We start from the raw sequence: 7,194 nt of genomic DNA on the forward strand, positions 1-7,194 counted from the left end.
GCATTTCCACCTTCAGTGGCATTTTTAATCGTGTCTTGACACTTTCGGATACACCCAGTACTGAGGGCACAGTAATGCACTTTGACCGGCTTTGAGTCGTCCAACTGCTCATCCACGGTCGTAAGCACTCAACTGAAGCTTTGCCGTGTCACACGGAACGTAACAATAATCGGTTCCACAAGAAACCTTGTCGAGCGCCGTACTGCATAAACCATCGAATGGATACAGACCGTTCGTGCACAGGCTTCGCTGAAGTTAACACGTCTCAACAAGTAAATTTTTAAATCTACATGTGCTGGCTACAAATTTTTCAGAAAGCGTAGGTAACCTAACCATTGCCATACAGAACAGCAGAATTAAAGGAATGATTAGAAATAGCAAATTTAATTTTACTCGTGGAGCATAATTTCGGAAAGGAATTCTCCGCGATGCCATTGTCAAAAATGTAGCAGACAGTACCATAATAGCAAAAAGCTTAAAACATCGCTATCCCTGTCTGACCGACGTACTACAAGTGGTTGAAGCTCAGGAAGCACGAGATTTCACGGAATTAGAGTTTATGTGCCCATAGTTACAGCTGGCCAACGGCCTTGCCGCAGTGGTAACACCGGTTCCAATCAGATCACCGAAGTTAAGCGCTGTCGGGCTGGGCTAGCCGTTGGATGGGTGACCATCCGGTTGCCGAGCGCTGTTGGCAAGCGGGGTGCACTCAGCCCTTGTGAGGCAAACTGAGGAGCCACTTGATTGAGAATTAGCGGCTCTGGTCTCGGAAACCGACATACGGCCGGGAGGGTGGTGCGCTGACCACATGCCCCTCCATATCCGCATCCAGTGACACCTGTGGGCTGAGGATGACACGGCGGCCGGACGGTACCTTCGTGGCCTGTTCGGAAGGAGTTTTCTAGTTACGGCTGTGGGCGTCAAGTGATCTACATGGGCCGCAAACTACGTACAGCTCAGGTTGCTCAGCGCAGCGAGCGCATGCAATTCTCAGTGCGACAGAGCCGGCACAACAGTCTCGCGTGACAGCCATGTGGTAAATGCCTCATAACGAACAACCGGGAACACATCTCTTCCCGCCAAATAGAATTCCGATATTGTCATAAGTCAGACACATTCAGCAAGTGCCCTTCCAGCAGAATCGTGACGTAAATTCATCTGCACATAGACCACAATTGCATTTTAAGGAAATAAACATGCCTTTGTCAATCGGAATTCAAAGGTCTTCCTCCTAGCATAACACAATGTGAACGACAGAGAAATTGCACTAAGTGCACAATTCAAAGCCTACAGCAAAACTTTGCTGTTGAAAAGTCACATAATTCTCCACAAACAGACTAAATCGCTTCATGCTCTGTGCCAAGATCCAAAGTATAACCATCTTCCAATACAAAGCACCCATGCTCAAATTCAACTGAACAACTGCAAATTGTTCCTTACTTTGCACATTCTCAATCAAAATGTGAAATTTCAGCTGGTTACCGGTGCTTCAGTTACTTTACGTAATTGCCGCCCTGTGTGGCCGTGCGGTTAAAGGCGTTTCAGTCTGGAACCGCGTGACCGCTACGGTCGCAGGTTCGAATCCTGCCTCGGGCATGGATGTGTGTGATGCCCTTAGGTTAGTTAGGTTTAATTAGTTAGGCGTCTGATGACCTCAGAAGTTAAGTCGCATAGTGCTCAGAGCCATTTGAACCATACTTTACTTAATTAGGAAAAATACGAACAATTAGGACCCCCAACTCATAACTTATAATGACTGAAGTGTTTCTGTTCTCGTACACTAAGAACAAAATGCGAAAATAAGACCAACACGGTAACTTTCACTGTAGTGCAATCCAGAGTTAGTCCAAACATATTTGTAATGGACGCATTCTACGTACAGTCATACTATAACATCAAACAATTATCTAAACTTAGCAACATTTGTTTGATGGCACTCCGAGCTACGCAGAGGATTTCAAAGTGCATTTTCCGCTTAAAGATAGTACCTAACCTACATTTTACACAGCACGTCCAGTACCGCAGGCTGCCCACAGTGTAGTAGCTACTGAACTGAAACGACTTGAACTAATAGGTATTCTGAAAATAATTTCAGCTAGTCATTGGACATCTCTGGTAATCAATAGGAACGCAAAATGAAAAATTAGATTCTGTACCGATTTCAAAGCCACTGTAAATACTCAAACAGTGATGGAACCATTCTCGCTGCCACGTACCGAGTGGAACTAATGGACATGTTATCAGAAGGAATATTTTCATCGAAAATAGATTCAGCAGACCCTGATTTGCTACTTTATCTTGGTAACGGCACAAAGAAATAAAATTCATGGCAATAAATACGCATAAAGGCACGTGCAGAATCAACGCCTTTGCTTCAGAAGCGCCTCAGTTGTTACTTTGTTCTGACATTTTTCAGAACAAATGATGATTGAGGTCCAGTCATGTTTTAGTTATTTCGACGATGTAATAGTGTCCGGAGAGGCATCAGAAGAAAATCTCATTTATTTGGAATGTCTTTCTCGGGTATTAACAGCCGTCGGAATGAAATATAACCCGACAAGGTGCTCTATCTTTAACACGAAAATAGAATATTTAAATCATATCATTCATGTTCAGGGCGCAGTTAGCAATATTAAATATTTGCAGGAAATCCGACGATTACCTTCTCCTAAAAAGGTACATGAATTATAAGCAGTTCTTGGTAAGATTAATTATTATGTAAAATTTATCCCAGACACAGTTCAAATTGCGGCAACATTGCTTCGCCTCGGGCGTAGATATATTTATTTCAAGTGGACTCTAGAATATAAACAATATTTTCCGAAATTGAAAGACGTTTTGTTTAGTAATTTTGTTGAAATAATCAGCAACCAGCTGCACAAAAAAATTTTATTTCCTTTTTCAGACACTTAGTGCCCTTCTCCAGAAGGCTGTACAGAAAATGTCAGAATGGAAAGTTCAAAAATTTTAAAAATTTAAAGATAAAAAGATCTTACACACTTATAACTGTCGCATTATTTGCGAATGTCAAAACTAAGAGACACGTAGCATACTGCTGTGATCCTAAAAAAAATACAAGAACAATGTGTAATACAATAATGAATCCATTAATTCAAAAAGAGCTCCTTTACAAAAATCGCATAAGGCAGCCAAATAACATGTTCAGTCATCATGCTAGAACTTAGTGCCTGTATACATATAGTATAAGGAAACCAAACAACATGTGTATACATCATGCTGAAACTGGACTTAATCTGCAGAGGACATTCATATCTTGAGGTTGGCCTCAGGGTGGAGGTGAAAGTACGATAGAATAATGAAACAAAACTTTGCACAACTTTAATTGTCATAAGCTACAAACGAAAATGTAAGTGCACGTAAGCAGCATGTTAGTAATGTATAATAAATTTTATAGTAAAAATGAAATAGGTTAAAACTAACGAGAAGCAGTTCTGTTGTTGGAAAATATGGGAAATAATCTGGGCAACCAGCTGTAGTGAGATCAGAAAAACGCTGGCAAGGAACATGTGAGTAAAAAGAAAGTGCGAAGCCAATCATGGGGCTGGAAATTGTAACTGGAGTAGGTGGAGAGACAATTTTGACAGCCACTGACGATGCTAGAGATCCGGGGACACGGGTCGCCCGAAGACGCAACGCCCATGGAAGTCGACCCATTGTACCGGGTCCTCCTTTTTCTTGCAGAAGTAATTGTAAGGTGGTGAAATTTTCTGTATGGAGTTCTTGCTTTCTTGCTGAAGACGATACGTTAACTATCCTGTTTGTGGGTACTCTGGTCAAATAGTAATTTGTGGAGGACCCCCATGCAAGAAGACTGAGGCTGCTTTGTCGTTTTCACTTCAGGTGTAGCATAAAAAAAGATGCTTTAAAATGCGTGCGAGTAGCACAAAAACTCACGATACACGGGGCTACACAAAAAGCTTTATCGATGACTATCCAAGCCTACACTAAAGGAGTCACTTTGCTTATTTCCAGTTGAATTAATAAGGTTCCAAATCGAATCATCTCCCTCGCATATCCAGCAGTAGAAAAATTAATGATCGTGTGAAATATAATAATATTTGTCTCAGCTAGCTTGATTGATGGCGAAATAAGATATTTTAACTTTTATTCACTTCGAAAATCACTCTAACAGCTGTCTAACCGTTAGCGCAATGTTCGCTATTGTGAGGTAACGGGCGTGTTGTGGCGCCCTGGAAATATTCTTAAGTTCGGAGTTGGCATGGCCGCACGGGCCGCTCGATAAGCCGGGGCCCAGCGGTAAACACGTGGTGCTGAACATTAGCCAGGATCCATTAACCACATGGCTGGGAATTCCATGATGGTGCTGTGTCGATGAAGGAGACACGCCGGGAGTGCCGAAGATGGTGGACTTTGTGAAACCTTCACGGCAGACATTTCACAGTTCGTATAGAAGTTAAAAGCAGCTAGATGAATCATGATACCATAAAAAGAAACATGTACACTATCATTATTTGCACGACGATTCTGATGGTGTAATGAGATTTTCAATATCTTTATTAGTTTAAAGTGTAGTATTTGACTGTACATTACACAAGTAACATCCAGCAACGAATTTCCAAAATCTTAAGAGTTCATTCGAATTAGTCGATTGGCGTGTTTTTGGAAAGCTATTAGCGCAAACCTAAATTGCTACGAATTACATGCATGTAACTTGAATAGTACACGAGTTATTGGAGTTCAAAGTGGCCGACTACTATCGATCGTGTCAGGCCTTAAGTACTCCACAGTTACACGAATAAACGGTATCAGCATGCTTATAAATATATTTATTCATCTTTGTCTTTGTTTACATCCGATATATGCTATTCATGAAGAAATTGGTTAAATAGTTACTGTGTTTTAGAGAGCACAGAGACATTAGGCTACTGGCCTACCTTCTGTTGCTATTCCTTTGATATATTTTTATTTAATTGTTTACGTATTTAATAATGTGTGTTAGAGCGTGTTGATGGTCCAGCCGTAGGAATATTTATTTAATTTCAAGTTATTTAAATGTAAATCCTCCGGCCGGTGTGGCCGAGCGGTTCTAGGCGCTACAGTCTGGAACCGCGCGACCGCTACGGTCGCAGGTTCGAATCCTGCCTCGGGCATGGATGTGTGTGATGTCCTTAGGTTAGTTAGGTTTAAGTAGTTCTAAGTTCTAGGGGACTGATGACCATAGATGTTAAGTCCCATAGTGCTCAGAGCCATTTTTTGCGCGTTATCGTAGGAAGTAGAAATACTTCGGAGTCCTGACTTGTGAACGTGTGGGATTTCCGTAGTTTCTACAGTAAAGACGTAGTATGCGTTTAGAAGTGAATATCTCGCGAGCTATGTCATCATTCATAACTAATTACGTGAAGTAGGAATCTATAGTTTCCCTGTTATTCAACTTATATTTTATTTAATTGCTGGACCATTGACACCAATAAGTGTTTTGCAGAAATACACCACATTCGTTAAGATAGAACCTGCAGATTTTATTTAATTGAAATCATTCATTTATAAATTTCTGCGTTACATTCGAAATTGCCGAGTGCTAGGAACCTTTGCCCATTTGATTCATATGTATGTTCATATTGTATACTGTAGACTCAGCAGTATTTGGCTTGTAATGCGAGAACTACGTATCCCAGCCCCTAGACAACGGAACCAGCCAAAACTTTTAATATTTCAACTCTGAGTCAGAGGGTATGTAGTTGAGGGCCACATCACACCATTTCATTTTATTATTTGAAAGCCCGCTTTATGTTAAAATTTCAGAAAGCAAATTTCAAGTATCACTGTGCACATTCGTTATCTGCTAATAATTTCAATCTCTTTAACTATCTCCGAAAATAAGACTTTCTGTTTATTTAACTGACTTATCACACTTCGGGGGAAAATAGTCATCTTTGAGATCAATGCCGACCATACAGCGAATTCACTTTTCGGAATAAATCGGGTAAAACACAATTTTAATAATACTGATACATTGTTTCAACTTTCAATTCACATTACATATCACATCGAAGAGACTAGTTGTAATTGAGAAGGTTCTTACAAAGCAGATCTGAACATACCAAGAGCGTACAATGGATGTTTCGGGCTTATATAACATACAACAAGCAACGACGTTGAGCTTTAATTTCTTATAGAATCTTATCACTTTGTTCCTAAACTTATTCTTTTAAATACTTTGTATTGAAACATTATTCAAATACCTTCCCGAAACGTTTTGTTAGAAGAAGGAATGAATAAAATCTATCTGTCAACTACCCACCGAAATGAGCGAGTGGTTACACCCCACCCATCTACAACGCCGCCGCCTACACAAGAGCCCCCTCAGCCGCGATCAGTGATATGCTTCGTGGACGTCAAACAATCATCATCATCAGCGCCATTGCTGCAGTCTTCTATGATTGTTGATGAGTGCTGTTTCCGGTTTTTCGGCAGACGTTTCCGGAAATTCGTAAGGCAAATTTCGGGGCGCGAGTTGGCCAGCGCCATCGGATAGTCACCCATTTGGCTCCATCATATCCACTACGGCACTGGTCTTCCCCACATCGTCGCCTGCTGCCATATTGCACAACGACGGTGTTAAGTTTGAGGGCAGCGGGGGTTCCGGACGGTGGACATGGCGGGCGGCGGTGGGAGAGAATGGAGGTGCTGGACGCCGGGGAGAGGGGCAATGCGCCGCGGTCGCAGGTTCGAATCCTGCCTCGAACATGGATGTGTGTGATGTCGTTAGGTTAGTTAGGTTTAAGCAGTTCTAAGTTGTAGAGGACTGATGACCTCAGAGGTTAAGTCCCATACTGCTCAGAGCCATTTGAAACATTTGAGGGGCAATGAGAGAACAGCATCGTTTATAACGGGCAGTCAATGAAAATCAAACATCCGCCACAACGGGACGATGGAGTGGTTCCACTGAAAAGTAATCAGCACGCGTATTAAGACATATTTCGCACTGGGAGAGGAGAAGATCAATTAATGTTTCGTAGAACGTGGTCGTCAGCTGACGGATCCACAACCGCTCTCGCTCCTGCACTTCCTCGTCCGAATGAATTCGACTTCCACTCATATCTTTCTTCAGGTCGCCAAAGATGTGGAAATCACACGGCGTAAGACCCGGTCTGTACAGAGGAAGAAGGCCATGACCTTAACCAGAACTAATATGAACAGCTTTGGATTTCT

The 7,194-nt window shown here is 41.9% G+C and overlaps 1 pseudogene; it reads left to right on the top strand.

Moving 5' to 3' along the window:
- The first annotated feature begins 580 nt into the window (after positions 1–580).
- Positions 581–697, top strand: LOC124796728 (annotated as a pseudogene).
- Positions 698–7,194: the final 6,497 nt, after the last annotated feature.

Source organism: Schistocerca piceifrons, chromosome 4, assembly GCF_021461385.2.
Source record: "Schistocerca piceifrons isolate TAMUIC-IGC-003096 chromosome 4, iqSchPice1.1, whole genome shotgun sequence".
Lineage (NCBI taxonomy): Eukaryota > Metazoa > Arthropoda > Insecta > Orthoptera > Acrididae > Schistocerca > Schistocerca piceifrons.